This window comes from Heptranchias perlo, chromosome 27 (assembly GCF_035084215.1).
Source record: "Heptranchias perlo isolate sHepPer1 chromosome 27, sHepPer1.hap1, whole genome shotgun sequence".
Taxonomy (NCBI): domain Eukaryota; kingdom Metazoa; phylum Chordata; class Chondrichthyes; order Hexanchiformes; family Hexanchidae; genus Heptranchias; species Heptranchias perlo.
In genome coordinates, this window is record NC_090351.1 from 31,434,582 (window position 1) to 31,462,417 (window position 27,836).

Sequence of the window (27,836 nt, forward strand, 5' to 3'; positions counted from 1 at the left end):
TCCCTAACAGCAGAGTGCTGGACTCCGATTGAGAGCAATCATTTTCCATGTCTAGTCTTGACTGATATTCAAAACTGTTTTCATTCAGTGGTTGGGATCCAGTAACTCCTGGGATGGGTATTGGAGTGAACATCTTGTGTCAATGGTGCAATCCATTTTTGAAGAAACAAAAGAGATAACAGGCACGTAAGTGTACCACATGTCAGCCAATCTCAGAGCAGCACTGATGATGGCTGCTGGGTATGGTAATACATGGTGTGGACTGTCTCATAATACATGATATGGACTGTCTCACTCTCCTAGCTGAAGGAAGAAGCCGCATCAGTGGGACTTTAAAATGGATACCAACAAATGAAAAAAATAATACAACTTTCATATTGAACCACAGTTTAGGTTAAAAGTCCAATATAAACAACATTTATTTGACTTGACTTTCAGTTGCTGTATTTCAGCAACTGTTTCCAAGATGTGTGGTCCACACTCTTGTCTACGTCCACTGGAGAGCAGCTCATCTCAGATAGGTCACCTCACATTGAGTGTAATGTGTCAAATCAGCAAGAATCCTAACTAACCAGAGAACAGCTTTGACTGTGAGCACCAGCCCTTCAACTTGGCTGGATTCCAAGGCAGGTGGCTCGGGAGGAGTTGAAAATGTGGATGAAAGAACATTAAAATAGAGAGTAGTGGTGAACGGTTGTTTTTCAGACTGGAGGAAGATGTACAATGGGGTTCTCCAGGGGTCAGTACTAGGACCACTGCTTTTCTTGATATATATTAATGACTTGGACTTGGGTGTACAGGGCACAATTTCAAAATTTGCAGATGACACAAAACTTGGAAGTGCAGTGAACAGTGAGAAGGATAGTGATAGACTTCAGGAGGACACAGTCAGGCTGGTGGAATGGTTGGACATGCGGCAGATGATATTTAACGCAGAGAAGTGCAAAGTGATACATTTTGGTAGAAAGAATGAGGAGAGGCAATATAAACTAAATGGCACAATTCTAAAGGGGGTGCATGAACAGAGAGACCTGGGGGTATATGTGCACAAATCGTTGAAGGTGGCATAGCAGTTTGAAAAAGCAGTTAAAAAAACATATGGGATCCTGGGCTTTATAAATAGAGGCATAGAGTACAAAATCAAGGAAGTTATGTTGAACTTTTATAAAACACGGGTTCAGTCACAACTGGAGTATTGTGTCCAATTCTGGGCACCGCACTTTAGGAAGGATGTAAAGGCCTTAGAGAGGGTGCGGAAAAGATTTACTAGAATGGTTGCAGGGATGAAGGACTTCATTTACGTGCATAGACTGGAGAAGCTGGGGTTCTCTCCTTACAGCAGAGAAGGTTGAGAGGAGATTTGATAGAGGAGTTCAAATCATGAGGGGTCTAGACAGAGTAGATAGAAAGAAACTGTTCCCATTGGCAGAAGGGTCAAGAACCAGAGAACACGGATTTAAGGTAATTGGCATGAGAACCAGAGGCGACATGAGGAAATACTTTTTTACGAAGCAAATGGTTATGATCTGGAATGTACTGCTGGAGGGAGTGGTGGAGGCAGATTCAACCCTGGCTTTCAAAGGGGAATTGGATAAGTAATTGAAGGGAAAAAATTTGCAGGGCTACAGGGAAAGGGCAGGAGAGTGGGACTAGCTGGATTGCCGTTGCAGAGAGCCGGCATGTGCTCGATGAGCCGAATAGCCTCCTTCTGTGCTATAACCATTCTATGATTCTGAACTAAATGTAAATTTTTTATATAAATGACTATTGTTTTATCGTTTAACAAATGTCAAGTTCAAAACACATGAATCCTTCAGGTAAAAGGCATATATGTCTAGTACAGTTCAGATGTGTTTTTGTGCACTACTGTTCATGTAAACTTCAGCCTTGTCTCCTGAAGGTCCAGTATTTTGATGTTATAATCAAGTTACAAGCTCAGCAGAGATTAGCTTGGATTAGGACAAATTGCGTTGGTTGAGGAATGGACAGTTTTGCGAAAGAGCAGCTGTGATGGAGGAGCTGGTATTATTTTTTGTCGAAATTGGTCAAGCAGCTGTACCAGTGGTGCAGGTCTCAAGTTTATGTGGAGGTTATGTGTGTGCAAGCTCTCTCTTTTCTGATGTGTGTACCCTATGTCATGTGTAACATACCTCTGTGTATCATACCCTGTCTTCATATTAAGAACAGAAAAAACACTAACAATTGTTATGCAGCCCAGTGGCAGAGTCCATACTGTATTGTGAATTAAATTATATTCTACCTAAGCTTATGAATCCTAATGAAACAGGTTATAAATGAACCAGTATTTCAGAGAGTAAATACAGACTTAATTGAAAATTCAAAATAGGTCTGGGTTATACTGAGTTCAACAGGTAGTAGAAGATATTGGTTTGGTGCCAAGACAGGTGGGAGATGAAAATGATTTTCAATGGGTCCTAAAAATGGACCTAAGTGTTGGACCTGGTTGTTTGGTCCTTTCCCAGTGCCTTATCATATGTTCTCTTGTAAACTTGCAGTGGAGATGATGGCGAATCCCAGGCTGCTTATCACTTGGAGTCCCTCACCAATTTTCTGCAGCACATTTCTCCAGTTTTCAGTCAAGCTGCTAGATCTAGTGCCCACAGGGGAGAGAATTGATGCAGTCAGTTCGCCACACTGTAAGTACCCTCCTACTGGGCAAAAACAGAGCAGAATCAGCCGCTGGTTGAGAGGAGCCTGTGGCCCAGTTGCTGCTATCAGAAGGTAGCAAGGAGCCAACATGGGAGGTATAGGAGGAAAGTGTGGAACTGGGAATAATATGAGGTTACAAGCTCCACGATAGCATCTCTACATTGAGTAGCTGACCCCAACAGGCCAGTCAGGTCACAGGTTCAATCCCTGATCTAGATGGAGTTAGATGACTTTTAACCAAAGCAACCAAGTCACCTTGGGTTAGGGAGGAGAAAAATAGCCAGTATTCTCATTCCTAATCACTATTCAGTGACTTCTGCTGGAAAGTGTATGGGGATGATTTTAAACCCCAAGAACAGGTGGGTTACGGGCGGGTGGGAGTTGAAAATAGTTGTTTTTTGGGTCGCGACCACAACCCGGCTTTATTTCCAGGTTTAACATCGGTGCGGAAAAGTACAGGCTTTGCACTGGGAATGCGAAGTCGGAAAATTTTGAGGTTGTGATCCAAAAAAACAACTATTTTCAACTCCCACCTGCTCCCAACCCACCCATTCATGGGGTTTAAAATCACCCCCTATGCGTGCGAACATCAGGTGCGGAATGGATTGGGTATCATTGTAATGCAGAAATAGCATGCTGAGATTCACTATCACGTGAATTATGGCCACTTGTTTGAGGTATTGGAGGGATTGGCAAACCCCAGCAAGGCATTAAGGAGAGGAGGGGTGGGAAAACATTGGACAAAAAAGGTTGCAATTTTTTAAAGAAACAGGAGTCCATTGTATTGACTGGTTTAAACTTACTTTTATTACAGAACTATCTTGTCCTAGCACCAAGGACGGCCTCCATTACTCATCAATATTGACAAGGAGACAGCATTACCTGTCTGCTAAGAGAAGGTTCAGAGCAACTCAATAGTAAATTGACCATAAACATCTGTTAATGTGAATTTGGAAGTCTGACCCTAAATTTAATTTCACACATTGACAGAGTTCGACACACTGTCGTAGTTCTTGATGCTTTGGTATAATCTTCTATCCTTAAGAAACAAAAGCATGTGTTGGTGAAAACATAGAAACATAGAAAATAGGAGCAGGAGTAGGCCATTCGGCCCTTCCAGCCTGCTCCGCCATTCAATATGATCATGGCTGATCCTCTATCTCAATACCATATTCCCGTTCTCTCCCCATACCCCTTGATGCCTTTTGTGAATAGAAATCTATCGAGCTCCTTCTTAAATATATTCAGTGACTCCACAGCCTTCTGTGGTAGAGAATTCCACAGGTTCACCACCCTCTGAGTGAAGAAATTTCTCCTGATCTCAGTCCTAAATGTCCTACCCCGTATCCTGAGACTGTGACCCCTCGTTCTGGACTCCCCAGCCAGGGGAAACATCCTCCCTGCATCCAGTCTGTCAGAATTTTATATGTTTCAATGAGATCCCCTCTCATTGTTCTAAATTTGAGTGAATACAGGCCGAGTTGACCCAATCTCTCCTCATACAACAGTCCTGCCATCCCAGGAATCAGTCTGGTGAACTTTTGCTGCACTCCCTCTATGGCAAGTATATCCTTTCTTAGGTACGGAGACCAAAACTGCACACAATACTCCAGGTGTGGTCTCACCAAGGCCCTGTATAACTCCAGTAAGACATCTTTGCTCCTATACTCAAATCCTCTTGCAATGAAAGCCAACATACCATTTGCCTTCCTAACTGCTTGCTGCACCTGTATATTTGCTTTCAGTGACTGGTGTACAGGGACACCCAGGTCCCTTTGTACATCAACATTCCCCAATCTATCACCATTTAAATAATACTCTGCCTTTCAGTTTTTCCTTCCGAAGTAGATAACTTCACATTTATCCACTTTATACTGCATCTGCCATGTATTTGCCCACTCACTCAACTTGTCTAAATCACCTTGAAGCCTCTTTGCATCCTCCTCACAATTCACGATACCACCTAGCTTTGTGTCGTCAGCAAACTTGGAAATATTACATGTGGTTCCCTCATCCAAATCATTGATATATATTGTGAATAGCTGGGGTCCAAGCACTGATCCCTGCGGTCCCGGCTAGTCACTGCCTGCCACCTTGAAAAAGACTAATTTATTCCTACTCTCTGTTTCCTGTCTGTTAACCAATTTTCAATCTATGCCAGTATATTACTGGCATAGATTGAAAATTGGTTAACAGACAGGAAACAGAGAGTAGGAATAAATTAGTGTGCTTTAATTTTGCATACTAACCTCTTTGTGGGACTTTATCAAAGGACCTCTGAAAATCCAAATAAACCACATCTACTGGTTCTCCCTTATCTATTCTACCAGTTACATTCTCAAAAAACTCCAGTAGGTTTGTCAAACACGATTTCCCTTTCATAAATCCATGTTGACTTTGTCTAATCCTGTTGATATTTTCTAAATGGCCTGTTATCACATCCTTTATAATAGACTCTAGCATTTTCCCTACTACTGACGTTAGGCTAACCGGTCTGTAGTTCCCTGTTTTCTCTCCCTCCTTTTTTAAATATTGGGGTTACATTTGCCACCCTCCAATCTGCAGGAACTGTTCCATAATCTATAGAATTTTGGAAGATGACAACTAATGCATCCACTATTTCCATGGCTACCCCTTTTAGTACTCTGGGATGCAGATTATCAGGCCTTGGGGATTTATCGGCTTTCAGTCCCATTAATTTCTCCAGCACTATTTTTTTACTAATACTAATTTCCTTTAATTCCTCCTTCTCACTAGTCCCTTAGTTCCCTAGCATTTCTTGGAAGTTATTTATGTCCTCTTCTATGAAGACAGAACCAAAGTATTAATTGCTCTGTCATTTCCCTGTTCCCCATTATAAATTCTCCCGTTTCTGACTGTAAGGGACCTACATTTGTCTTCACTAATCTTTTTCTTTTTATATACTTGTAGAAGTTTTTACAATCCACTTTTATGTTCCTTGAAAGTTTACTCTCATACTCTATTTTTTCCCTCTTAATCAATCTCTTAGTCTTTATTCGCTGAATTCTAAACTGCTCCCAATCCTCAGGCTTGCTACTTTTTCTGGCAACTTTATATGACTCCTCTTTGGATCTAATACTATCCTTAATTTCTTTTGTTAGCCATGGTTGGGCCACTTTTCCTTTTGTGTTTTTGTGCCAGAAAGGAACGTATAATTGTTGCAATTCATGCATTCGTTCCTTAAATGTTAGCCATTGCATATCCACCGTCATGCCTTTCAATGAAGCTTCCCAATCTATCATAGCCAACTCACTACCTTCGTAGTTTCCTTTGTTTAGATTTAGGACCCTAATTTCAGATTGGACTACTTCACTTTCCATCTTAATGAAGAATTCTATCATGTTATGGTCACTCTTCCCTAAAGGACCCCACACAACAAGATTATTAATTAACCCCTTCTCTTTGCACAACACCCAGTCTAGGATAGCCTGTTCCCTGGTTGGCTCCTCAACGTACTGATCTAAAAAACCATCTCGTACACATTCCAGGAATTCATCCTCCACAGTATTATTGCTAATTTGGTTTGGTCAGTCTATATGCAGATTAAAGTCACCCATGATTACTGTGGTACCCTTGTTACATGCATCTCTAATTTCCTGTTTGATCCCATCCCCTACATTACCACTACTGTTTGGAGGCCTATAGACAACTCCCACCGGTGTTTTCTCCCCCTTAGTGCTTCTTAACTCCACCCAAACTGATTCTACATCTTGATTTTCTGAGCCAATATCCTTTCTCACTATTGCTCTGATTTCATCCTTTACTAACAACACCACCCCACCTCCTTTTCGTTTTTGCCTGTCCTTCCTAAATATCGAATACCCTTGGATATTCAGCTCCCAGTCTTGGTCACCTTGCAGCCATGTCTCTGTAATTGCAATTATATCATATCCGTTTACATCTATTTGCGCTGTTAATTCATCTACCTAATTATGAATGCTTCGTGCATTCAGATACAGTACCTTTAGATTTGTCTTTTTAACATTTTTAGACACCGTAACATTTTTTTGTACTATGGCCCTATTTGTCTTATTACCATTTTTTCTTACCCTGATCCTATTTGTTGTCTTTTGTTTGTTCCCTCTGTCCCTTCCTGACACAACCTGGTTATCCTTACCCCAATCACTTTCCTGCACTGCTTCTTTGTCTGAGTAATGAGCACCATTTCTTTCACAAATTCTCTTGTGGAAATAAGCCTTCAAGATTATTTTTTACATATGTTCATTTATATGCAAAGTTTTACACAGAGCTTTGATTTGATTGGAGTTTATGGCTACTCAGGCCAAAAGGACACCCTAAAATGATCGGCCAGTTTCAATGTTCAGCCGTTCGGTCACTCAGCATAATGGAAAATGCTTACTCTTATCATGGAACTCTACTTTGTTCACTTTATACACAAAATGATGCCACATATTTTCCACAATTACCAACCTTTTCTCTACGACTCTCTGTGGGTCTGTGATGGTATCTGACTGAAGTAATCTATCAGAATACATACAGTGCTCAGAAACAGTTTGTAGATTATTATTTGTTGCATGCTAAAATTACCTTCTGCCAAAGGTACTCAAAACTGAAACTAGGAGATGTATGGGTGGCCTGGGAATGGATCTCCCATGTTATTCACAGAGGGCTGTGAATATTTGGAATTCTCTACCCCAGAGGGCTGTGGATGTTCAGTCGTTAAGTTTATTCAAGGCTGAGATCGATAGATTTTTGGACTCTACGGGAATCAACGGATATGGGGATCGGACGAGAAAGTGGAGTTGAGGTTGAAGATCTGCCATGATCTTATTGAATGGCGCAGCAGGCTCGAGGGGCTGTATGGCTACTCCTGCTCCTATTTCTTATGTCCTTATGTGCCTTTTCAGTCTGATTTAAAGTGTTGTGATGAAATCCAGCTGTAAAAGTAGATAATGGTTTTACTTGCTGGCCCATTACTGTTCTACATCTAATGAGCAAACCAAAAAAAAATCATTTGGTCCGTCTGGTTGGAGGGATTGATGCTGAATGCAGAATAATGCAAATGTCGGATTGTGTTATAAAGGCTCAGGGGTTCACGTAGAATAGAATCATAGAATGGTTATAGCACCTTTCACGATGTCCCAATGAAATATATTTGACTGTTGTAATACAGGAAACCCGACAGCCAATTTGCGGACAGCAAGCTCCCACAAACAGCAATGTGATAATGACCAGATAATCTGTTTTCGTGATGTTGGTTGAGGGATAAATATTGGCCAGGAAAGTGGGGAGAACTCGTCTGCTCTTCAAAACAGTGCTATGGGATCTTTTCCAGTCACCTGAGAGGGCAGACATTCAACATCCCATCCCAAAGCTATTAAATAGGTCCTGATATAATTAGAACAAATCCATACAACATTCATAATTGCTTCAAAGACAGAAAATGCTGGAAGCAGTCAGCAAGTCAGGCAGCATCTGTGGAAAAGGGAAAAAGACTTAACATTTGTGGTCTATCACCCTTTGTCAGAACTGGAAGATGCTACAGATGAATGGTTTATAAGGAGGAACAGAGCAAAGGAAGGGGGTGAGGGGGAATTACCATATGCACAAGAAAAGAAAAAGAGTGACCTGTAAAGTGATTAGGTGGAGAACAGTCAAAAGAGATGATGAAATGACAGAAGTGATAATAGTGTCAGACAAAAGGAGGAATGGTGAGAGTTTCACAGCAGAACAGTGCCATCTAGTGGAGGACCATTATCTGCACCGCTGGAAAATGTTTTATAAGTTACCTCTCAATTAATTTTTCACTCTCCGATAACTACACTTAAACTTTAACCAGAGGCAAGTAATCCTAAAAAAAAGTTCTAAAATGCGTGTTTGGTGCATAGCAGGAGTTAGTCAGCTGGATAGGAAAAAGCTGCAACAGATCATAAAGAATGAAATGAAGCAAGAAAGGATAGAGAAAAACAACGAGGGATTGGAGGTAAAGGAATAAAACTGATACTTCCAAGCTAAAGAGTTGCTTTTTAAAAACACCAACAGAGTTGGAAAGTATCTGCTCTTTGCCAGTTGGCGAATGGAATTTTTCAGGCCCAATTACAGCTCTATTAATTGTTACATTTAAATAAAGATTAGCATTCAAGTAGGTGGAGACCTTTGGCCTTTAGAGATAAGTGAGAGAATCGAGTGTCACAAATGGTTTGTCACAAATTAAGAGCGTCTCTCATTGTCTCAGTCAGTCAGGAAATGTAAAGAAAATCAAACAGATTAAAAAGTAACCAAAAGATAGGCTCAGAAGTTGCTGTTTGCTGGACATGCAATGAAATTCTGCTGTGTGAGCATGAAGCACGATGGTCCATTTTTCAAACCATGTAAATGTTTTACCCAATTTTTTTACAGCCCCTTTATGTCACATGACCTGAACGCTAAGATAGCCTGTTGTGGCCTCAGGCAGCAATCCATTGCAAACAAAAACCTTTCTCCCCACCTCTTTCAGTGTTCCTGGGTCATACACCATTCCTTGGCAGGGAGGATGAACAGAAGACCTGCTCTCTGCTCTTCAGTTGGTTATTAGCAAGTGCAGGCCAGTGGGTCAGTTTGATGCCTCTTATTTATCCTCCTCCCTTGTAAAGAAGCGCATGGACACAATCAAGAAGATTACATGCGGGAGGAGAATTGATGGAACAGGATGAAGTGCCTGACTGTATCGCTCTCTCCTCCTTTAAGTCACTCCTTAAAACCTACCTCTTTGACCAAGCTTTTGGTCACCTGTTGTAATATCACTTTATATGGCTCGGTGTCACATTTTGTCTGTTAATGCTCCCGTGAAGCGCCTTGGGATGTTTTACTTCATTAAAGGCGCTATATAAATGCAAGTTGTTGTTTTTGTTGTATCAAAGGAGGTATTAAGTCAAGAAGAACGAGCAGGTATAACATGCTGCATTTGCGGTCACAAAGAACATTGTAGTGACTTCGGTCAGGGCAGTGTCGATGGTTTGGGCAAGACAAATACCAGTCTGAAGGGATTGGAAAAGAATTGCTAAGAGAGGAGGTAACAGAACCGGGTGGCATTTGAAGATGATAGAGAGGTTAGAGATGAAGTGGTTTTTGGAGAGGATGATGGGATCAATGGTAGGCTCTTCTTTGAGGGGTTGTTGACATAAGTTTTGTAGGAGGGGTGATGCTTGTTGAAAGAAAACAATTAATATGATGGTCAGCTAGCAATTGGATTATCGTGTACATCAATGCACAGCTTAACACAAACATTATATTTGACATTGTATTAAAAATATGAAAGATGTGCCACTCATTTTTAATTTACTCTCCTCCTGAACAAGAGAGAGGACATGGAAAACATAGAAAATAGGAGCAAGAGTGGGCCATTCGGCCCTTCAGGCCTGCTCCACCATTCAAAATGATCATGGCTGATTGACAAATAGCTTGTCCTCAAACCTCTACCGATCCTACTCTTGGAGGCTTGAGGGAGGCACCCAATAGGAGATTTGCCTGTTTACTTTCCATCTTTCCTCACAGGGAGGCACGTGGCCTCTGTTTATTAGCTCCCTTTTCCCAAGATGTTGGGGGGAGGGGGAGGGGGAGGGGTAACCCTGCGTGTTACCTCTCAGTGACGCCATTTCATAGGACGAGTAAGCCCCATCACCCCAAGGATAACAGAGTGACCACTAAAAAGCAGGAAATGTCATTCTTAAAGTAGTGCCAACGGGCCCTGGTAGTTCTCAGGAGGTTACGGAAATAAAGTAAGCTAAGTGTTAACCATCATTAGATTTCCTGGTGCAGTCTGCTATCTCTTGGCACTTAAATGGTCCCCAGGACTAAATCTGAGAAGGTATGTGATGGTAATAAATCACAACACACAAAGGAATGTAATATGTTTGATCTACAAATCCTGCCTCTTGAATACCACAAAGATTACTGGATGGCTTTAGCTTGCTATTGTTTGCACAAGTGTGCTGTGAAGATTCTTCTATACCGTAATTTACATACAGGTGCTAAAGAGGCCTGGGCTGTTGTGCTGGCTGCGGTCTCAGGTACTCTGCTTTATGCAGTACCTGAATAGGACAGCTCAGATGGGATTGCTTCTTCAGATTAACTTTACAATTTCTTTCTCTGTAAGAGAACTCGGCCCATGTAAGTAAGCATTGTCCTCTAAAGATCTTGCAAATGCCGCCATTCCTGTGTGGTTCACCTGGCCAGAGGCAGCTGAGGGGATTGGATGCTATTCATTGTTTCAAATCACTGCCAGCAACATCTTCTTAACCCTTTGAGAAGTAAATCTTTTTATAAATTTAGATTTTTCGATGCTTTTGTTTGTGTTTACCAAGGCAAGAAGTTGGACATTTTTCCTACTTTAAGTGCCCAGTGTCAACAAGCAACTCCAGGTCAGCTATAGCATGATCAGGAAGACAGAACTTGTATTTATATAGCGCAAAAAAGGGCATTGATGCCATGGGGAGGGTTTAGAGAAGGGCGATCAGGATAAATCTGGAACTTTGGACTCTACAGAAAGACTCGTGGAGCTGAGCTTGCTTTGACTGGAGAAAGAGGGGAGATATAATCAAAGTCTTTAAAATGCTGAGAGGCACAAGCTATCTACGCAAGACCTGCGCTGAAACTACGAAATCCCGACATAAGGTTACCATGAAGCCGACTGCAAGCCAACAGTAAACCTGTTGGCATTTGCTAATGCCAGTGGCTGGGAAGATCTATTCTATGCCGGGTTTTCCTGCTGACCAGCCATAGTGAATTGTGCAGATTTACCTTTGCTGACCTTCATTGCCTCCCGGTCCCCGAACGCCTCGATTTAAAAATTCTCATCCTCGTGTTCAAATCCCCCCCATGACCTTGCCCCTCCCTATCTCTGAAACATCCTCCCATCCTCCAACCCTCTGAAAACTCTGCGTTCCTCCAATTCTGACCTCTTGTGCATTCCCGACTTCCTCGGCCCACCATTGGCGGCCGCGCCTTCTGCTGTCTAGGCCCTAAGCTCTGGAATTCCCTCCCTCAACCTCTCCACCTCTATCTCCTCCTTTAAGACACTCCTTAAAACTACCTCAATGTCTCTTTCTTCTGCTCGGTGTCAATTTTCTTTTCTGATTACGCTCCTGTGAAGTGCCTTGGGTCATTTTACTATGTTCGAGGCGCTATATAGATGCAAGTTGTTGTTGTTGTTTGGGATGCAGCTGGCTGCATGAGTCAAAAAGGGGCAGTGTTAGCATGGATCTTATATAATATAAAAGGAGCTGTAGATGAAGTAGATGTAAGCAAATTATTTGAGGTGGAGTGTCAGTGCACAACTTGAGGAAACAGGTTTAAAATTTACAAACTTCAAATCAGATTAGAATGTCAGGGACAAGACTGAAGGTTACAGGGATAGGTATAGAATTAGACGATGAAAGACTTCATGAGATTTGATAGGTCCTGTTCGGTTGGGGTCAGTGGCGGGAGAGGGGAGGGGGGTGTGGTGTTATCTGTGGAAGGCAACAGCCAGTTTGAAGAGTGGAGGTTTGAGGATGAATACATTTTCCTTCATTACTTTTGGGGATCAGAGTCAGAGCAGGGTGTAAACCAAGCGTCCAACCCAAACCACCCATTCTCACCGGACGGGTTACGGCAATTATAGCCCAGAAAATAGAGGCAATGAGGACCAATTTCTCCCTCAAAAGTTCTATAACCCTGTAAAAGAAGATACAGAATTAATATTAATTATTAAAACTGTACATTATTTTTCAGAAAGCATGAGCAGATCATCACACACATTACATTCAGTGACAACCCCATCTCCCCCACCCCCCCCCCCAATAATAAAGGGGCAATTTTATGAATTTATGGTTCCGGTGAGTAGCTTTGCCTGTTAGGAGAATATATCAGGAATTCGGATGTGGAGGTCAAGTGGGCCTCACAGGAGTTTCCAGCCATTAATTCCAGTGGATGGGAAACCCTAAAGATCTTGCTGACCAACACGCCTGAATTTCCAACATGCACTTGAATGGGCGGAAAATCCTGCAGGATCCGCTGACTCCCGCACCTGAGTTCCTGATGCGTGCTCCCGTTAGGTGAGGCTCTGCACCAGGAGCACCCATTCGTAACATTTACCCTTAAAGTGTTCAGTAAATTTCATTTTCTTTTTTATTATAGTAGAGGGGAAAGAAGCAGAAGATCTGTGCATCAATTTCACCATGGCAACACCACATGATGCTGACACATTGACATCAGTATGTATTAGATGTTTGTAAACACAGCTTGCTAAGCAATTTTTCAATCTGTTATTCTGCACACAAGGTGGGAAAATCACAAACAATTTATAAAGTGATTGTACTTCATCGAGAAATGTTTGAAGCAACAAAGTATTTTGGCAGCCCGTATCATTCATAATTAGCCCTGTACAAAGCAAAGGTTTTTGTGTGAACAACTGAGGGGATGGTGAAGGGTTAATTTTCTGAGTGCCACTGTCACCGTGGTTACTTCCTGGGACTCTGTTATGCAATACAGAAAGGATTCTAAAAAGGGAAAATGTAGCTGACTCTTTGAGTCCTCAGTGATGTATCAAATTTATTTCCATCGTAACATTTTCCCAGCTGATCTTTATTTGGTTTTGGATGCCACATTTTATTTCATTGTATACAGTTATATATTATTATTCTCTCCATTTATTCCCCTCTCTAGGTCTCCAAAGATTATCCACCATATCCCCTATGGGAGGGTCGATTCACTCCCAAGCATCTGCCAATCTGTAACTGGCTGCCAGGAAGGGCTTGAGGTGCTCCCACTCATATTTTTCTTCCTTCCCTGTTGGAAAGTGACAGGTCTGCAAGGCTGAGGTTGGGAAATCGCCCTGTTAGGCACGAGCCTCGGCCCTACCGTTCTGTGACTGTTCACCCATTATACTCTTCTGACTCTGGGGTACAATGCATTCTCCCTCTCTCTTCTCCACCACTGCTGGCAATGCCTTCAGCCACCAATGCCCCTTCACACTGGAATTCTCTCCCTAACCTCTTTGCCTTGCTATCTCTCTCCCCCCCCACCTTCAAATTTACCTCTCTGTCCGCACCTTCAGTCACCTCCCTTAAATCTCTCCTAGTTTCTGCTTGATTGTCGCCTCTTCCCTCGTAAAGTGCCTCGGGGAGATCTGTTAAGTGCAAGATTTTGTAGGTGCGATATAAATGAAAGGCTGTTGCTTGGGGAGGGCTGTACAACTGTTATTGCATTCTTCAAACAGTTAAACTGGCATACTACAATGAATAAGAAGGTAATTGAGACCTCAGAATCCAGCTCTGAATGCCAGAGTTCCTACTGAATAATAGGAGCGTCTGTCCTTCAATTTTAATGGTCAAGACACAAAGTTTTGCACATTTGCGTTAGAATTCTAGCTCTGCATCCACACTATTCTGTATAAGTATCAGATTCACAGCGTATATGCTGGTAAAGGATCAACATAGTCAGACGGTTACTGATAAGTCACATCGGACAGTCGTACATATTAGATATTCCTTTTAGCATTTTGAAAACGTTTTAGACAATAAAACGCACACAAAGTCATCATGAAAATGCTGGGGCTGATTTTCCTGGGCACCCTCCACCTCCTCTACCCTTCCCTGGCACTCAACAGGCACAGCATGGCTGAAGTGCACTCTACCTGCCCAGTCAAAGCAGAACCCCAATTTGGTGAACTGGGCCAGTCACAACCCTGGCTCAAGCCTGCTCCTGGCAGGACCCTGTGCTGGAAAATGGGGGCAGAAAGAGGAGTGCTATACAGGCACAACTACCTGGTAATGACAATAGAGATGTAGTTTAGAGGCTGAGGTTTAACAGGGACACTTTGATAGAGCTCTGTCATCTCCTTCAGGAAGACCTCTGCACGATAACGTAATGTAAAACAGCGTAGCCGGTGGCTATCAAAATCAGCACAGTCCTCAATTTTTATGAATCGGGCTCCTTCCAAGCAAGCGCTGGGCACATCTGCAGCGTCAGCAGGTTTGCTGCTCACAGCTGTATCAGGGAGGTTGCAGGTGTGTTATTCAGCTGGGGCAATGACTTCATCACTGACCAATAAGCAGCAAGATAATAGGGCAAAATAATTCTGCCGATCCGTTGGCTTTCCCGGAGTCCGTAGAGTTGTTGCCTGCACCTGTGTGGTCATTCACACCCCTGTGCACAATGCTGGGCCCTTCATCACCCGAAGGGGATTTTCTTTTACATTAACGTGGACATGGTGTTTGACCAGCGACAAAAAACCATACAGGTCAAGGCCTGCTTCCCCAGAAGCTCTTGTGATGCCTTCATTTTGCAGTAATCATCTGTACTACCCTTATTTAAAGGGGAGTGAAGAGTGGGGGAATGACACCAGGGAGACCAAGATTGCCCTATGCAGCCGTGGCTTATGCAGTAACCATAGAAGAAGCAGAATGCAGGAACACTGAATCTCGCACTTTAGACAGATTTATCAGCAAATGTACTGTTGGTATGTTGAAGCAGTACTTCATGCACCTGGACTGATTGAGGGGCGGCTTTACAGTACGGTGTCTCCCTCAGAGTTGCCAGAATAAATGCCATCTGCTGCATGTTCTATAACTTCACCCTGAAGAGAGACCTCAGGGATAACCAGGATCATCTCTGAATAAGAGGATGAAATTGGCAATGATAAATTAGCAGTGGTACCACCAATAACAACAAAAACTTGCATTTATATAGCGCCGTTAGCATGGGAAAACGCCCCAAGGCACTTCACAGGAATATAATCAGACAAAAATTGACACCAAGCGAAGGAAGGCGATATTAGGAGAGGCGACTGAAGGGTGGAGGCCTCACAGAAAAGGAGCAAAATTCATTTCCCTCATTTGAAACATGGCCATTAATGTAAAGGTCGATCCCCTCTTTGCTGGCAGAACAGTCTGGGGCCTTGGTAAGGCCAGTTCAGGATCGACATCAGCTGTCCGCTGGCATAATGGAGGGTTGTCAGTGAGGAGTTGTTTGAGAGCAGCCTGCAATGCTTCGCCCTCTGGTTTTCCCTCCTTCCTATTTGGGGCAGTGCTTGGCCTCCTGCCTGAAATTAGATACTCTCCATTCAGGGGAATAATAGGCACAAAACCACATCCTGCCACAAAACACGGCAGCACCACAATACCCCTGAATGAACCACATTTTTATTATTTTCCTTTCCTTGCCAATGTTCTCTGTCAATTTCCCTCATTTCCTCCGGCTGTTGACTCCTTCCTGAGGCGCAGTTTGAGAGATGGCCGCTGGTATCTCTCGCAGTTGACCATTATTCATGCGCCAGTGAGTGTTGGGTTGGTCGATTGCAATGGGCGTGATAGCAGAGTTGAGGCCTGAGCTCACTTGAGATACACATACGCAACACCCCCAACAGGAGTCAGGGGATAGCGATAATGTTCTTATGTTCTTATTTCTTATGTTCTTATGGTCAGCAGCAGGATCCCTAACTCAGGAGAATTAGGCCAAATGTAGTGCCCCAACTGCTGTCCTAGCTGAGATCAACCCACTCAGCATCGACTGACCATTGAATCTGAGGGCTTTCTGGTCTGTATGCCTCAGATACACAGCGGCTGAAGTCCCTGAGCCATCAAGTGAACTCTGACCCAGACTTTTACACATTCGGTTCCATACCAAAGCAATTATTGAACAATCATTATGACATTGTTTGAGAGCAGGTAACATTGATTGATCATTTGAGAAGGAGAAGCTATTTTGATGGTAATTCAGCGTCTGTTTTATTCACTACTGTGAAAAGTGTCATTCTCTCCTTCAGCTTTTACACAGTGGGGACAATTTTGACTTTGTGCGATCGAGTAAAATGGGTGATAGCCAGTTTTACATCTCTCCCAATTATTTCCATTGAAGTTAATGGAAATAAAAAAATCGGGAGAAATGTAAATCAGGTTACCGACTCGCTATCGCCCATTTCACATGATTACACCAAGTCAAAATTACCTCCACTGAGTCTAGAAATTAATTTGTCTTTTATTTTCAGGAGGGAATGGATTTCAACACTTGCCCTTCTTTCATCTCTGTACAAAATCTGATAGTTCTGATTTCTCATGAATAATATTTTCTGAAATGGTGAAAAATAGACCGCGGCTTCTATTAAGACCAGAGTGCAGAAATTGGGACTGTCCCTATGAATAGGGACTTTCCTCAGCTTTGCACGACCATCAGTGGGATACCTTACAATTATTAACCTCTAGGTGGCAAAGCCGACCTGTGAATCACTGAAAAGCAGCAGAAAGTCATTACTCTGTACATCCTCCCCCCTTCAAAGATCAATTTAAGCCACAGATCGTCTTTAGATAGATAGTGAAGCCCAATAAGGTTTGACTCTTGGGGAAGATTTTCTGACTGCTGCCATTCCCAAATGAACACTTAATGCACTCATATTATATACCGTAGTGCATATTTTCAACACAGACATTAACCTGTGTAAAATAAATTCACACCTACATTCAAAAAACACATAGAGGCATTTCATAAAAGTGCGTTAAGAATTTGTTTGGGAACAGTGGCAGTTAGAAAATGTACCCCTATGTTTTTAGATTTTCCATTGGGTCCTATGAATTATTACCAAAGAAGCTATTGAACTAAGAAACAAATCAAGGAACTATTGAAAATGCTTATCAAATATTTCAGTGTTGTTTTAAAACATGCAATGGAAATTAGGTCATTAAAATCACTTAACGAATCTACAAAAAAAAATATTTCTTAATAATGCGTCACAAAAGCTCACACTCCAGCCAATATCCCATCGACTGCAGCACAAACCTTCCCAACTGACATACAAGAACATAAAAGTAGCATAGAGTGAGAAAATCTCATTCAGCCCATCAAACCTGTTCCACAGGTCAAGTACAATCCACCCTATCGTGAACCTTACCCAGCCTTTTAATCTCCTGAGGGAAAATTCCAAATAAATACGTCCTCATCCCGAGAGGTTGTCAAACAAAACTCCAGAATCAGCAGAGTTAAGAGCCGGTAGGCTTAATGTGTTATATTAACATTAACAGTGAAAGCAGAAGCTCTCGATAGGAGCAAGATTTTGATTTGGAAAATCCGTTTGGTCACGAGAGGAATTAGCTACACTTCCATACGTACATTTGAAAAGTAAGTTTGCTGGAGCCAAGCAACATTTCAGAAATTAAAAACTATTGTAATCAAAATAATCTTTAACAGCTAACTCCCTGGAGATTGAAATTCTGTTCAATACTAGTAGCCTTACTCATGGTTAGCAGGAGGAAAAGCTATGGGGGAAATTTTGACTTGTGCGGTAGTGTAAAATGGGCAATAGCGAATCGGCAGCCGTTTTACATCTCTCCTGATTTTTATTTCCATTGAAATGCGGCAGCCAATTTGCGCACAGCAAAGTCCCGCAAACAGCAAAGTGATAATGACCAGATAATCTGTTTTTTAGTGATGTTGATTGAGGGATAAATATTGGCCAGGACTCCATGGAGAACTCCCCTGCTCTTCTTTGAATAGTGCTATGGGATCTTTAACATCCACCTGAGGGTAGTTGGGGCCTCAGTTTAAAATCTCATTCGAAAAATGGCACGTGCGACAGTGCAGCACTCCCTTAGTACTGCACTCCCTCAGTTCTGCACTCCCTCAGTACTGCACTAAAGTGTCAGCCTGGGTTATGTGCTCAAGTCTCTGGAATGGAGCTCGAACCCACAATCTTCTGACTCAGAGGCAACAGTACTAACACTGAGCCAAGGCTAACACCTGAAGAATTCAACATGGAGTTTTTATTAGTAGAGATGACTACAGGCTTGGGCAACAAGACAGGTTTTGAGAAGGTTTTTAAAGGAGGTTGGGGACATAGAGAGGTGGAGGAGTTTAGATGGCTGAAAGCTCTCGGTGGGGCAAGGGGAGAGGTGGATGAGGATTTTCAATTCAATGCATTGGAGGACTGAGAACCATTGTAGATTGGTAATGATCGGGGTGGAACGAATGCTGGTCACAGAAATTTAGACAAGTTGGAGTTTATGGTTGCCTACATAACACTTAAAAAGTATTTAATTGGCTGTGAAGTGCTTTGGAACGTCTTGAAGACGTGATAAGATGCTAGATCAATGCACGTTTTTTCTTGTATGTATGATGGAGTTCGGGAGGCCAGGATGAAGGACATTGGAGAAGTTGAACCTGGAGCTAACAAAAACATGAATATGGCTTTCAGCAGCAGTAATGGAAAGATATTGTTGGAGGTGGGTGATGTTGTGGAGATGGAATTAAGCAGTCTCAGTAATGAATAGAGTATGAGGTATGGCTCATCTATGGCTTGATGTGTGACAAGTAATCTAACAGCACAATGCTGGTAATGGAACCAGGGATAATGGCCTAGAGGTAGGGCTGTGTGTTGTCAACAAATATGTGAAGCTGACCCCATGCCTATGGATAATGTCACAGAGGGGCAACATGTAAACAAAAAAAAGGAGGAGCCCATGGATAAAACGTTAGGCATACTCTAGAGGTCATCATGTTAGAGTGGGAGGAGAAGCCATTGCTGGAGATGTGCTGGCTACATTGGGACACATAGGAATGAAACCAATCATGAACAGTCACACAGAAATGGGCCATGGATGAGAGGTAGCGGTCAACTGTCAAATGGCATGGATAGGGCAAGGAGAACAAGGAGGGATAGCATGCCATGGTCACAGTCATAGAGGATATTGTTGGTGACTTTGACCAGAAGAGTCTCGGTGGACAGCGTGAAACTTCAATGGAAAGGAGTTAAACAGAGAGCAGTGGGAGAGGTGAGTAATAATGCATTGAAAGACCTTAGAGAGAAAAAGGCAGTTAGAGATGGAGCAGTAGGTCGAGAAAATAGAGGGGTCAAGAGTGGACTTTATGATGAGGGAGTGACGATTGTAGCTTTGCCTGTGCAAAGGGAGTAAGGAAAGGTAACTGTTGGCCAGGAGTTGTATTGGGATGAGGTTGAGGGTGTGGCAGATGGGTTTCATAGAGGAAATGAACTTTGTAAGGGCTGGGGTGGGAGAAGTTAGATTGATATTGGTCTGCGGTAGCGAAAGATCTCAGGAGAGATCAGAGGTGGAGGGGGAGGAAATTGAGGCAGCTGAGCAAATAATGTTAATCTTGAAAACAAAAATAATTCAAGACTTTTTCATGTAATTTTGGAGGTGAGGGTGGAGGGGATGAGGCAAAGGGTGTTGGAACAGAAAGTTTATCATTGAGAGGAGAAAGTTGGGCTTGTCCTTAATCTCAAGGATAATCCTCGAGTGGTAGGATGATCTGGCCTTGAAGAGGGAAATGCAGTATTGTGCAAGATTATTGAACCAGGTCTGGCAGTGTTCAACCAGGCCAGTCATGTTGCAGATAAGCTCAAGCCTACAGCCCTCAGTCTTGAGGATATGGAAATAGGAAGTTTACGGGACAACGATAGAGGTGTAAGACCTTAAGGCACTTGGTGAGGATGAGGGCACCAAATAGCTAAGGGAGCTGTTAGGTAGGTCTTGGTGGATGGAGTGCATGAGCATATTGCTGAGGAAGCAGGGAGAGGCATTTTTTCAAGTGGAGAGTGAAAGTAGTGGAATTGGAAGCAATATGTTGAGGGAGATGAAGAATTCATCATACATGAACTTATCAATGATGGAAACCTCAGAGATAGTGAGGCCATAGTGTGATGGAGAGGTCGAGGGGATGGTTGTCGGTGTAGGAGGGGAAGTTGATGTGCAGGAACAGTAGGAGGCTTTATTTCCTCAGTTTTTCTTTCCTTCTATCTACAATCTACAAGTTTTTCAAACTCAAGTCCTTTGATCTGCTCCCGTACTCTTTTCAACCTTGGTGGCGTCTTGCACTATAGGCCTTGGCATTTTGCCTCTGTTCCTGACATAATAAATCCCAGTCCTTTTCATTTATAGATAATGTGTTTCCTCACAAGCCTTGAAGCTATAAAATAAATGATAGCATCCAATAATCCTTAAATAATAACCGGAACATAAGGTTTAAAAAAATTCCCATTCCAGCATGCCTCTTCATGTGCAGTTAACTTGTAATATGTGATGTGCAGGAACATTTTGTGTTAAAGCAAAAATCTGGTGTGAGGTGGGAACCGACAAAAAAAGGCACTAGGCACTGTATACACCATACATATTTCAAGATATGTTACATTTATTTCAAACATACATTAAATATGTATATTCTGAAATAGAAGCCATGTTCTCAATAGCTTTTAGAGACACGGGGGGGCTGATTTATGCTTTATGTGCGCCAGTTTCCAGAACATTAGGAAAAAGGAGAAAAGTGGGGACCAGGCAAAGAGGGAGACTCCTAACTTCTGCACTTGACGCAAATTTCCTGGTGCCTCCCCTGCCTGGGCAGGGAGAATTTAAACAGTATGTAAATGACGTGGGTGTGACGTAGTAACACCTCCCACATCACTTTTTGGGGATTCTGCCAGGTGGACATCTTCCCTGAGGACCACCCTAGCAGACTGGGCGATGGAGGATGCAGGGCTGCCCCTTAGATTGGAGGACCTGTAAAGGGGCAGCCAGCAACCTCCTCCATATAATTCCTAGGGCAGGCCTGATTCCAAGGCGGTCGTCCCACCCAATGCATTTCAGATAGTTGAACATCGAAATACATCCGGCTTCAGCCAAGGTCAAGTCTGGCACTTGCAAAAAGTGTACTGGCTGTCTGTAATGCTGGAGCAAGAGGGGGAGGAAAATCTGGGCCCTTGTGTCAAAATTATCTAATTTTGCACATATATTTTGCATATATGTGCACCACATTTTAAGAATACAGGGATCTACCATGTAGTATTTTTATGTAGTTTGATTAAATGCATTTTATACACGATATATAAAATTGGTTTTGGCATTGTATTTTTAAAAATGTCAGGATTTGATTCCTATCTCCTCACTATCTCTTCTGAAGGTGGTGTCAGTTGGTAAAGTACAATTCCATGAGTGCCAGGACCCCATGGTGTGTTGCCCAAGTAGCCATTCTTCATGGCAAACCAATACCATCAGTGTTGGCAACTGAATCATCTGCAGGTGTTAATCAGAGTCGAGTCGAATCCAGTCCAGTCCTAACTTGACGTTCACATGTACAGTCTGCAAGAGGTGCTCACTGGGCAGCTTTCAGGAGCAGAGATTTTGGCTGTTTTTCTTCCCCACTTCTGGATCAGAAGCACTGAGGCCAATTATAGCTCATCTCCTTCCCCCACCCCCACCCCATTCTCTGAGATCAGCTAATATAGCACAGACTGAGAGTCAAACCTGGCGCCTTACTAATTTGAATGGCTCAAAGCAACACACACTGAGTCATCCAGGCTGTAATTCCAGTGACTAATGTTTAGATTTAAAAATATATTTCACTGATGGTTTCTCTAACATTTTCCACTCAGTCTCTAAAGCGTTTTGCATTTGCTATATTCACTCCTGATTTGTGTGGAGTGGTGGTCCTGGAAATTTGTTGGTTTGATACAATTGAAATCATTGGGAGTCATTTTGACCATGTAGTGTAAAACAAGTGATAGTGAATCGGCAGCCCGTTTTACATCTCTCCCAATTTTTATTTCCATTGAAGTCAATGGGAGATGTAGTGAATTTAAATCCTCATAATGCTCCTATTACAGCATCAGGCTACATTTTGAAAATCCCTAATTGCTTTGTTTCTACTACAGTATCGGACAGTTTATTCCAGATACTCTGTGAGTAAAGAAGTCCTTTCACCAAATTAAATCCTCGAGTCCTACTTGCCTGGTTCAATTTGAATTAATAGTCTGTGTTTACCCTACTTGTACCATTTGATATTTTATATCCCTTGATGAAGTCTCCCCTCCAACATGCGCCAAGATGCTTCACAGAGGAGTGATGGACACTAAGCAGCAATTGGAGAGTAATGAAAGATAAGGCAAGCGGCCCAATATCGATCGGGCCTCGGGCCAACATGTTCGGGGGCAGGGATTGTACCTGCTGGCATGAACCAATTTCTACCCCTATATTTCACAAACATTTGCTTTTTTAATTGCCTTGTGGTACTGTCTGGACATTGAGAGTTACACATCTACCAATGCTCCCAGGTCCCTTTCAGTTCCATTGGGCTAGATTTTCCAGCCATTATATATTAATGGTTGGAAATCTAGGACCAATTTTTTTTTGTTGACCAATATACAATATTTTACATTTATCAGTTACTTGTCAGCCTAGTCATACAGCCAATCTAAGTTCTTCTGTAAAAGTTTTGCTGTATGCTCTTTCTTTATTGCTGTCCCTTTTTTTAGTGTCATTAGCAAATTTCACAAGTCTACAAATTGTTTCTGTATCCAGATTATTATGCAGATTAGAAACAACAGGGATTAAAACACTGACCCTGCAGGACACCACTCAACACCTCCCCAGACCTGATGCTACCCCTTTCACAAGAATCCTTCTCTTTCCTATTTTACAAACAGCTTCATATTGAGTCTGATACTCTACCCTGAACTCTTGTGGCTTTTAGTTTGATCAGAAGTTTTCCATCTGAAAGAAAGAAAGAAAGGCTTGCATTTATATAGCGCCTTTCATGACCTCAGGACATCCCAAAGTAGTTTACAGCCAATTTTTGAAGTGTAGTCACTGTTGTAATGTAGGAAACATGGCAGCCAATTTGCACACAGCAAGGTCCCACAAACAGCAATGTGATAATGACTAGATAATCTGTTTTTAAATTGATGTTGTTTGAGGGGTAAATATTGGCCAGAACACCAGGGAGAACTCCCCTGCTCTTCTTCAGAATAGTCCTGTGGGATCTTTTATGTCCACCTGAGAGGGCTGACGGGGCCTCGGTTTAACATCTCATCCAAAAGACAAAACCTCTGACACTGCAGCACACCCTCAATATTGCACTGAAGCATCAGCCTAATGTTTTATGCTCAAGTCCCTGGAGCAGGATTTAAATCCACAACCTTCTACGTCAGAGGCAGGAGTGCTACCCACTGAGCCAAGGCTGACACAATCTAAAAATTGGTCAAAAGTTTTGTGAGAGTTCAAATAAACTACATCATAGGGCATCCCACCATCTATTTCAACTATAATGTCCTCAAATAAATTAAGGATCTCTCCTTCTAAATTCATACTTTCTTGTTAACCTGTACAGAAATAATTTCTCTCCAGCCTGCCCCTTAGAAATTCACTCTAACAACAAACAGGAAAACCTTTCTGTGCTGCATGAATCATTAAACCAGCTACCAGATTTGGAACAATTTTTGTGGGAGTTAGAGGAAAATATTATTACATTACCTGGAACAATGACTCAATTTCCTTTTGTTGCTTTTGATCTGTTCTGTGGCATTCTCAAATACTCCTGTCACTGGAAAAAACTACTTTCTCACAGGCTAATGAGGAAACAACAAATCCTGCACAGGGATGAGTAAAACAAAATTTTCACCTCACACATGCCAAAGTTGTAACTCTCGACTGAGGATTGAGCTGCCAAGTCATCTATGTGTTATATAAAATTCATGTCACCCCATCAATGTTTTCTTTGACAAAAATGGAAACAAAGGATGTGTATAATTGGGATTTTTCAGCATCAATCATTTTTGACATAAGATGAAATCTGGATGCACATTTGGAATTCAAGATTGGTATTGATTAATAAATCTTAAATACATTCATTATTTTAAATGCATGTTGACTCTGGATGTTCATGCTGAAGATGAACATTGTATTAGTTCAAACTAATGCAGTCACTTAATTGAAAATTCTCCATCAGGCATTCTTAGTGAGTATTCCAGTGGTTCTACAAAGTTGTGATGGCCACATTAAACCAATGATCATCTATTAATAGATTGGGTGTCAATATGCCAAACTATGGGGTAGATTTTAGTTTCTACTGCCTGTGCATTAAGCATCACCTGGGTAGAACGCAGAGAGTAAAATCAGTGGTGATGATTGCATGTCTGCAACAGAATCTGCAAAGGCATGTAGCCAGGTTAAGTGAATGGGCAAGAAGGTGGGAGATGGAGTATAATGTGGGGAAATGTGATGTTATTCACTTTGGTAGGAAGAATAGAAAAACAGAATATTTTTTAAATGGTGAGAAACTATTAAATGTTGGTAGTCAGAGAGACTTGGGTGTTCTCGCACAAGAAACACAGAAAGTTAGCTTGCAAATACAGCAAGCAATTAGGAAGGCAAGTGGCATGTTGGCCTTTATTGCAAGAGGATTGGAGTACAAAAGTAAGGAAGTCTTGCTCCAATTGTACAGGGCTTTGGTGAGACCACACCTGGAGTACTGTATACAGATTTGGTCTCCTTATCTGAGGAAGGATATACTTGCCTTAGAGGTGGTGCAATGAAGGTTCACTAGATTGATTCCTGGGATGAGAGGATTGTCCTATGAGAAGAGATTGAGTAGAATGGGCCTATACTCTCTGGAGTTTAGAAGAATGAGAGGTGATCTCAATGAAACATACAAGATTCTGAGGGGGCTTGACAGGGTAGATGCTGAGAGGTTGTTTCCCCTGGCTGTTGAGTCTAGAACCAGTAGTCATAGTCTCTAGATGAGGGGTCAGCCATTTAAGACTGAGATGAGGAGGAATTTCTTCACTTAGAGGGTTGTGAATCTTTGGAATTCTCTACCCATGAGGGCTGTGGATGCTGAGTCATTGAGTATATTCAAGGCTGAGATAGATAGATTTTTGGACCCTAAGGGAATCAAGGGATATGGGGATCGGGTGGGAAAGTGGAGTTGAGATCAAAGGTCAGCCATGATCTGATTGAATGGCGGAGCAGGCTCGAGGGGCATATGGCCTACTGCTGCTCCTATATCTTATGTAACACAGCCCATTTGATTTTCCTTCCATTTAAATGAATAGGAGGAAAACAGAGTGGGTTCCATTATGGGCATGCAATGCTCCCTACCCGATTTTCCTCTCAGCATTTCCATCCAGGTGATACTTAACACCCAGGCAGCAAAGAGGAAAATCTACACCTATGATTCCTACAATACCTCAATGGGTAAAAGCTCTGCATGGTGTGGTACTGAGGTATACAGAATAGGAAGGACACAGGTTTGCTGGCTGATTTGTTCTGAGTTGGTTCAGCAGCAGGGCTGGAACACTTGGCTTCATTTCCTTGAGCCAGGGAGGGGTAAAACCAATCGTGATTCCCACTTCTGATTGCTACCCAGTGACCCATGCTTGACAGTGACCATTGTGTGAGACCAGACTGTATCTTTACTGACAGAGGCTGCTAGCTCAAGACTGATCTAAAACAAAATAAAACCCCCATATAAAACTTAAACTTGTGAAAAATAACAAATTGGTGACAGACTTCAAGGCACCAATCTAATCTCAGGGTTCAGGAGAGCAACAAAAAAAATTCTCTCTCATAATTCGTAACGTATTCAGGAGAAACTTCTTTACCGAAGGTGTGGTAAGAATGTGGAATGCGCTACCACAAGGAGTAGTTGATGCATTTAAAGGGAAGCTGAATAAGCTCAAGAGGGAGAAAGGACTAGAAGGGTCTGCGGATAGCGTTGGATGAAGTAGGCACGTGTGGAGCATAGACCATTTGGGCCGAATGGCCTGTTTCTCTTCAGTAGACTCGATGTAACGTCATGAGAACCTCTCAATGAGATTATTGCCATTGCAATTACCCACAGGTAACCATTGTTTCCTACAATTTAAGATACAATTTTTGATATGGCCATGTTGTTAATTGTGAGATGCTAGAAACCAAATGCTAGAGATTCCAGTATGAACCCCCATCTTGGTTGTCGATTGTTTTTGTATTTCCCTTAAAGGATGAATTCAATCATCAGCTGCTTTTCCTATTGAAGAGAAGCCAAACTCATAGTTGCTTCATCTCTGAGAAGATAAACAACTTGCTTATCAGTTGACGATGGGGTTGGTAAACAGTCAACTGGTTAATGCTTTGACGGGAATGAGATGTCCATGTTTGGTTGCTTTCCCTCTCATCAAGATATCTAGGGTTACATCCGCTATACACAAACAACCAAGGGATGAAAAAGGGAACAAAATATTTTCGGGGGGAATGTGTGCTTTTCCTATTTTGTTCATATGAAGAAACTGTTGGTTTCTGTTTACCTTGTTTATTGTCCAAGAGACAATTTAACCACTTCACTAATGAAATCATCGTAATTTATTAGATTTTTACTTTTGTTGAGAGAAATATTAAGTGAATTTGCCCACACATCTCAGAAGGGTGTTGTCAAAAGTAATTGTGGCTGTGCCTGTAACATAGGATGAGAGTGAAATGGAACAAGGCTACAGAATTGTGAGGCTGCAGCTCATCAATTTTGGCACCAATCCCAAGTGGTTTCTTGTTGGCTTCTTTACTTCGGTCTCAATGGAAAGGTTTTTTTTTGGTACTTGAAAATAATTTCATTTTAGATGTGTTTAGAAGTAGAATTGTTCTCTTATTAATTGTACTATCAATAGGGGTAATTTTAACTTTTATCGTTGGGCAGAAAACGGGTGATCGCGAATTGGCAGCCCGTAAAACAATTCGCTATCACCCATTTTTTGCCCCGTGATGAATTAAAGTTACCCCCAATATTTCAATCTTTGCAAAATAACGCTTCTTTCTTTGAGCAATACCACTTAACATGCTATTTATTAAAAATGTTAACAAATTCATTTTTTATTAAAAACTAATATGACATTATTTCGTAAATGTAAGGAATCTTACAACACCAGGTTATAGTCCAACAGTTTTATTTGAAAATCACAAGCTTTCGGAGCTTTCCTCCTTCGTCACCGCATATGCGGTGCTTTGATGGAAACCTTCACACACCTGACGAAGGAGGAAAGCTCCGAAAGCTTGTGATTTTCAAATAAAACTGTTGGACTACAACCTGGTGTTGTAAGATTCCTTACATTTGTCCACCCCAGTCCATCACCGGCATCTCCACATCATTATTTCGTAAAGCAGAGGTATCCAAACTGTGGCAATGTGGCCCTTGAAGCCCAATATGGTGCTATTTGCACTTAACTGTTTCTTATTGCTGGTTGTTTGTTTGAGTTTCATGGTCCATGGAGCTGCAGAAAGGGCTACTTTTACTGCTGTTGCCTCATTGATATATAAATCCTAAATCGGAACACCAAGATCTATTAATATCGACAACCTGAGATATATGCATTTATTTAAACTTTTTTACATAGTTCCCAAGCCTCCACATGGCCAATGTGG